Here is an 8,293-nt window from a genome sequence, read left to right as displayed (position 1 = left end):
TTGGCTTACAGGCGAGATGTGTGTATCACATAAAGTTTATACAGCTGGCTCAGAAGATAAAACAAACAAATTGCTCTCTTAAGTGCCAGAGTTGCTAATAATGTTGGGTCCTAAAAGTGGTCTGGGAGATGATTTTAAAACACTGAAAATAACTTTTGACAAAATGAACATCACAAAATCAAAATCTCATCTATCTGCAAATCATATATCGCATAGTGTCCAGTTTTCTCTTTTACATTCCATGTCTTATTTAATGAGTCAAAAACACAAAGGATTATCCCATTACAATCAAACTATGATGTGTGAAATCTGTATTTTATCCTTGAGTAGCTTATATTATCAGAAAGTGCTATGATCTGTTTACATCTAGTATCTATCAGTTTTAACATGGAAGAAGACAAATGAAAGAGCCAAGGACACATTATTCAAAGTTGTTTTGCTATTTTAGTTGGGTGGAAGCAGATAAACAGCAGGTGTTACAGTCAGCTGGACAAATAAACCTCCCAAATTCAGCCAGACAAGGAGACGAGCTGCTGTAGGTCACTGAAAGGTTGTACTATCTTTGGAAAGGTTGGTATTTCAGTCTCTATCAGGATTTATTGGGAAAAAAGCTTATTTGCTGTGTGACTTTTTCTTAAATAGCTATTCGAACAGTGAGACAAAATTCTGGTATGGGGGTTGATCATCAATAAAATATTAATGTATGCTCTCATTGAAAACACCTGCTAAGGACCATGTTCATAAATAAATCATCACAATACAGAAAAGATGTCGTTCAGTGTTCATGAAACGTGAGAGATCTTCAGTCACCTCAGGACAACAACACTCATGTCATAAGCTCATCTTTGTAGTTTTGGTGATGTGTGAAGGAAATTTTAAGAAATGATCTCACAAACTCTCCTCAAGGATTATTTTCACAGTTCCTGAAAAGCTGCATTGACAAGGTTTGAGATTTCTACCCACCAGGAGCAGTCATTTCAGCCAACAGCTTTGTTGTGGACTAAACCTGCGAAAAACATTGAACAGCTTTGTTGTATCGCCTCCTCACTTTCCTTAGTGTACGTGCTGGTGTTTGATGGTGGTGTGAAGTTTGAACCAGTCAGGACCACAATTACTCAGAAGCGCACAACACAATGTGGTCATTGTTGAAGTTAGAAAGCCTGCATACATGTCTGTCTGTGTGTGTGTGTGTGTTTGTGTGTTGGCAGGATGTGCTGAGGGGGCGCATTAGAGACTTAACCACATTCCTAATTGTGGCAAAAGACTCTGGAGGTTCTGGTGTAAGATATGTGAATGGCATCTCTGTTGCTGTGGGTTTGGTTAACAGATGCATCAGATCCTGACACATCACAAGCTCCTTCTTCACTGATGCAACCAGTTTCTCCATTAAAACTTATTGTAAGATCTCTTACATCCACTGCCAGAAAACCTGGCTACTTCTTGAGGCTTGGTACACTCCTTTTAACAGTCCGGTGACCTCTTTAACTGGCAAATAATTATTTTAAAAACTTCAGATCTTTATTGATAAAGATATCTCCTCTTATTTGCACAACCACACTTACCTATTCCAGCTGAAGATAATTTTAAGCACAGTCATTCACATCCTTTTCTGGCTGTAAGTGCTGTGTCTTGATTTTTATGAATTCCTATACCTGTTGCTCTCTATCCTAAATCCCCATCACATTTCACTTTGAAGCACTGTACATTATTCTAGATCTAGTCCTGACGTTTAATCCTTAGTGTTTTACCTCAAATCACTCTGTGTCTAATAAACTTGATGTGAAGTACAGTAAGTCCTGTGTAGGTTTAGCTTCTGTGCATTCACGGTCAAGCATGTACAAACACAGTAGAATTAGCAATTGTACAATAATAATAAAAAATGTTATGACCTGTTGAAATGACATCCCTCAACCTAATTAAATATTAATTACACACTGATTAACACTGATTGCTTCATCATTCTAGTTCATGGAAATCTTGATGAGCCAATCAAAACAAATTAAAGCTGATACCATGATAGGACGTGATGTCATGCAACTATTTTTATTTATTTATTTATTTGAAAAGGGACAAGGCATATTAATTAACATTTGACTGTAAATACGCCAGATTCAGACAGAAGGCTAATTTTCGTCTGTAGTCCCCGGAAGGTCAGTACATAACAAAGGTCAATATAATAAAAGTACAACAAACAATAGAAAGAATAATACAATACACTACAATAAAATCACATATAGACATATATACAGTAAAGTGCAGTAAATTTGTTGCAAAGTGCAATTTAGATATGCAATTTAAAGTGCTGTTAACACAATAAAATGCTATTCTATGCAAATGAGTGCAATTCAATGTATTAAAGTACATCGCATTTGTATCTGTTTTTATAGGAACAGATGAAATACAGTAAAGAGAAAAAACTAATTTGAGCATAATTCGTGCATGTCCCTACTGGCACTGTGATCTTCCACTGAGAGACTTTCATCAGATTAGTCTGATACTGATGTAATTTATGTGATTAGGTTTGATAATTCTTTTGCTGTTTATTTGCTTGCCCAGTATGGCCTGTGTGTGTGTGTGTCCCTGTGAGCAAAAACACAAAGTTGTGTAACTGACTTTATCTGGTTTCACCCAACCGCACAAACAGCACTTTCATGTCCACTTTTGCCCTGGGTGGTTGTGTAACGCGAGCTGTGAGAGGAGGTGAAGCTGTCCGGCCTCGTATTGTCTCAGGTCAGTGGGAATAGAGAAACCGGAGAGATGATGCAGGTTGAACAGGTGGACCCCTGCAGGTAAGGAGGCCTTTCTTCACAGATTAGCTGCACTTTTGTACCAACAACAAATGAACGCTGACTTGAGAAAGAGCTGTGTGGCCCCCTGGTCAAATCACTGCTGAAGATATTAAGTTTCACTTGTGGGTAAAGAATCAGAGCGCTTTTTCTAATGCTACACACACATATTCCACAGGTTTGATTATTGGCAGAGGTTAGCGAGGGTTCCTCATGTTCAGTATTATTTTAACTTTCAAGTATGGAGGACATGTTTTTATTAATGTTATTTAATATTTATTTATTTAAAATGCCATAATTATTTTTTTTCAAATAAAGAATGAATTATTGCTTTCACAATAAAGGTATGTTGCAAATTGACTTTGTTCTTGCAAATAAAAATTATTGTATCCACACAAAAGTTATAATAATGTAATACTGGCATAAAGGCATTAGCTACAGCCTGGACAAAGTAAAGTAATCATAGCCATTATAGAAGCTCTGAAACTCAAAATCTGGTGAGACAGAAGGGCCTGCTCCTTGAGTTTCCTAGTAATGAAGTCAACATTTACAGAGACTGTTATCAGAGAGGCAAGGAAGCATGCGCAAAATGCAGTTGGGATTGGCAATTTGGTGGTGTGCCAAGGCGTTAAACCATATCGATGACCACAATGCAATGCAAACAGATGGATGTTGTTACTTTAAATTAACAACTTCTGTAATACTCAAATTATACAGCACACAGAGGTATATAAAATTTATTACATTTCATGCTGATTTGGCAATCCTGTGAGGATTTTACATCTTGGTAAAGAAGAGTGGCACCAGTGTTAATGGTTGGATTTCACTGATTTGCCACCTTCATACTGAAATTATTAAGTTTTAGAAGCTCTGAAACTCAAACCTTGGTGAGACAGCAGGGCCAGCTCCTTAAGTTTCAGAGTAATGAAGTCAACATAACAGAGACCGTTGAAGGAAACCAAACCCAAAAAAGTTATTGGGGAGGCAAAGAAACATTCCCAAAATGCACAGTTGGCGTAGGCATTTCTTAAGCTGGTGTGCCAAGACATGAAACCATTCTAATGACCACAATACAAAGTTAAAACAGATGGCTGTTGCTGCTTTAAATAAAGAACTTTTGACAGACTAATGTCTATGCCCAATCCTATGATGACATTTCTACATCATAAAGAGGCATGTAAAATTGATTTCACGTCATGCTGATTTTTCTGCATCTTAGGTTAAAGTATTACTTGTCTATTTCAACACAAAAATCTGTGATGGTCAACAATATGAGGGCAAAAGCGTGAGAGAAACTCACTCCATCCTTGACAAACATGAGAATTAGCAGTGTAATTCAGCAATCTGAAACTTGAGCAAAAGTAAGTAAGCACAAATTAAGTCATCAATGTTTAGACTGTATCCAGAAATTGGGAAGCAAGTCCTCTCAGTGTTTTGCCACTGAGGTACATGGGTGCTGAGTGACTGCAGAGGTTGTGTCTGCATCAGTGGCTCTGTGAAGCATAGTGTGTGAAAGCGGGGAGCAGCTGATCCTGGTCCTGTTGTGACAGTGGCATGGTCCTTTGTAGGGAGACCATCCACAGTAAATCTGCTCCACTCCCCTCACACAAAAGACTGCTTCCATTTATGGCTCCTGGGTGGGGGGTGTGCCGCTGAATCAACAATGAAGGGAGCGGGACCTCGCAGACCTCTCTGAATTCTTTCTCAGGCAGGCCGTGCAGATGACACAAGGAATTCCTTTGTTAACCCTGCAAAGTGCAAAAGCATTTTTGCTTCAGTGCGAAGGAATTCCCTCTAGGATGTTTTATCATTATGTCATGACAGTTCTTGACTTTCTTATTTTGTGAAAACCACGTCTTTCAAAATTTAAAAGATTTTCATGAGGCAACTAGCAGTTTTTGAATTACTTCAATGGGGATTTAATGGTTCAGCCCAAGAGGTTGTGGACATTTTATAACCTGTTGAGGATCATGCATTAATTCAAATCTAAGAAAAAAACAGAAAAATTAGGTTAATTTTTTGTTATATACAACATCACCAATGAACGGATCAATTATGTTCTGCATTTCATTTAGAGATTGTGGTGTAAAATATACTTTTTTTTAGTGGACTCTTTGACACATGTTGTCCTGTTGTGGAGCATCAAACCATTAGCCTCACATCTGTTATGGGCTCAAAACTGAACACTTCCTTCCAATTGTTATTGTCCGCCTGTGCTCGTCATTAAAGTCTTTGTTGTTAAAAATAACTTCTCGTTGGGGGAAAAGTCACCATGACTAATTCTTAGGAAACACACGCTCACTCATGAACACCATACTGAGGGTATCCGACTTCAACTCCACTCATGTCCGGAGCCATGCGGTACAGCCTTTAAGGCGGAAAGGTCAAGAAACACTTGGCAGATCATTTCCATGATTGCAAGAAGCACGAGGTGAACGCACACCGACACTGCAAACGTTTTATTTGTGGGGCTGTCTGTGTCTCGGGCTAATGCTTAAAAACATTTACAAAACAATGCATAACACCCCCACACACACACACACACACACACACACACACCCAAAAAAAAACTATTTTACTTGGTTAGTTTGAAAGCATTTCATGGAGGTATTTAAACTTTTAAGCCAAAACTGAAAACTTGCAGTAATGTGATTTGACTAAAAGGGTGAGTTGCCATGGTGAATGCTCCAATAGACCCAGCAGAAGATCAGCAAGGAGAATCCAAATCACTCTACTGAGCTAGAAACCATCCCGCAGTAAACACAACCATTACTGCAGTAACAGAGTACAGTACACAATGAAAAACATCTTATCTGTTTACCACACCCATGTTATTTAGTATACTTTATATGTAGTTAAAATGAGCATATCTTAAGTAGTGTTAAATTCAAACCACTGAAGTTGTACTTTCCTTTTACATTACATGACATACAGGCATTATTACACTAAAGTGCAATTAAAATGTCTTTAAAATTAGAGCACCTTTAATAGGTATACTAGTATACAGCTGGATGCATTTTTCGCGAGATTATAATACATTAATTAAAATCTGTTGCATTCACTGATCAAGTCAAGGGAACTCCTTCTGTCTGGCCACACACAGAGACTGCCACCATACAGAACAAGAGCAGACAAAGGTTTCATAACCAAAACCAAAAGCTGAACAATCTTTGCAGTATATCTTAGTGTCAAGTATAACCTTTGTCTCGGTTGTAGTGTGTGCACTGAGATCATTAAAACATCATCATCATTATCACTGTTCTGCACTTAGCAGATCATGCGGAACACACAATAATGAACATCTCTTCAGGTAGATTTAGGATTTCAGAATTTCCGCTATGTCCTGAAATCAATAGCAGTTTGTATCTAAATAAATAGGTTCATATTCAATGTAACATCCGCTCTGGGTGAGAAGAGTTTTCCTCCCCCTCTGGGCAGTGCCATTGCCATTGTTAACAGACAAAAGACACTATGTGGTCATAGAGTGCTATGTTGATTTCTGCTACTCCTCTATTGAGCTCTGACTTGGTAACATTTCTGAAACCTCAACTCATAGTGCGCAAATTGTGGTGTCATTGAAAAGATCTCAGCTTTTGTTTGGCCTTTTTGAGCTGCCGCAACACAAAAAACAAGCTAACAGATGCTCAAGATCAATAACTGCTCATAATGTCAGGGTTGTTGTCTTTCACAATGGCTTCCTGTTCTGTGCACTTGGATTCCTCAAGACAAAATGTCAATATCAGCCAGTGTTGCCATTTTATAAGCATTCTTCACAAACTCTTCTCAACCTTTCTAATGGGAACAGGAAATTCTGATTGAAACAGGCTACATTATAATTATTTGGACTGAGCTATACATTGTATATAGCAGGAATGGCTCTGATTTAAAAATTAGATGTTCATTTATTTGTACTTGTTTGCAAACTTTGATTGAAAATGTTGTGTGCTCTGTTCATACTTATAGTCAAAATAGATTCAAAGCTCAGTATAAGAGGGATTAAAAATTGCCTGGTGCAAGCATGTTAAACGCTGAGTAATTAAAACCAAACTGATGATATGCAATGGTCATTTTTAGGTCATCTTTAATGATGTGTGGCAACTTGCCAACTTTCTCTAGCATTCAAGAAATATTAATTAATGGATGGCCATTTCAGTAAGAATTAGAAATGAGTGATAGCAGAGGAAAAGAAAAGGAGAGAAGTGCTTCTATTGTGTCCAGTGTTGTCCCTTTTTACACAGAGAATAAACAAAACAATATGAACTGGAAGAAAAGAATACATATGTAATTCTGTCTGGCTGGCATGCTTTAGGCCAAGTCGGGAGAAGGTCCTGTATAAATGTGAATTTGGAATGCATGATAAAAGCTGCTTACATCTGTGTCCTGCCATTTAGCATCATTTTCATGTCGTCGAACACCAGGAGGATCCACTATACCAGCTGCTCTGTGGCAGAGGAAAAAACATCATAATTATAATCAACCAACTGGGCATAACCATCAAGGACTTGACTAGGTATAACAACCATTTATTTCATGAAAGGCTGAAAGAAAAGGTAGGATAAGAACTATGTTACCCAGTTGCTAACACAGAGTCTACAACTACCATTGTTAACTATGAGAATAATTCATTAGGGAAACAATCTTTTTCAGCTTCTACGTGACTCTGGCTGGACAATTTTTGCCCATTCTGGCTCTGATGCCGGGCAGCTTAATACAGAGACTGTGCTCCACTAATGAGCAGTGACATGCAGCCCCACTGGCCCATGGTGGGAGAGGATTGCTTTCCTGTCAGGAGAACAATGGGCAGATAGAAGCCTCCCTGGACTGGATCTAGGGGTCCTGCTGCAGAGCAGCCAGAGAAAACTCATCATGCCCTCGCTGACAAACGGGCAGAATAAAGGAAGATGACAACATGTTCAATGAAAGGGATCAAAATTAATAATTATTCCCTGAGACAGAACAACAACTGCAGAAGGCTTTCTCAGACTAAAGACATTAAAAAGGCACATTTCACCAGTTTTACACATTACTGGGAGGAGTACTCTGTGGAAACAGTTATATCATGTTTTCTGTGGCTCTGGAGGAACAAGTGACTAGAGTGACATCATCCAGGCATCTCGCCTTGGGCTTGGGAAACCCAAATTAATACAAACTGCATTACAAACTGGGTGCATTGAGTTTGAAAGATGGGCGTTTACCGGGGAGGGTTAAAGACTCTATCGAGATGTAGCATGTGAATTGTAGGAGGCAGTATTTCTGGAGCTTGACCCATCCTAGGGACAACATCAATTCTATTTAAAAAGGGGTGTGAACTTTCCAACGGGCAAGTCAGGTCCAAGTATAGTGTATAAGTGGTGGAACCTTTATCAACAAAACCTGGACAATATAATGTCCTCCAATGAAACAACATTTTAGTAATAAAGTCGCTGAGGGTCTGAAAATAGTGGGCAAAGAACCAAACCACCAGGAGGCACATGAAGGGAGGGGGGGGGGGGGGGGGGGAAAAACCT

The sequence above is a fragment of the Micropterus dolomieu genome, linkage group LG07 (assembly GCF_021292245.1).
Source record: "Micropterus dolomieu isolate WLL.071019.BEF.003 ecotype Adirondacks linkage group LG07, ASM2129224v1, whole genome shotgun sequence".
NCBI lineage: Eukaryota > Metazoa > Chordata > Actinopteri > Centrarchiformes > Centrarchidae > Micropterus > Micropterus dolomieu.
Note: the sequence above shows the minus strand (reverse complement) of the source record.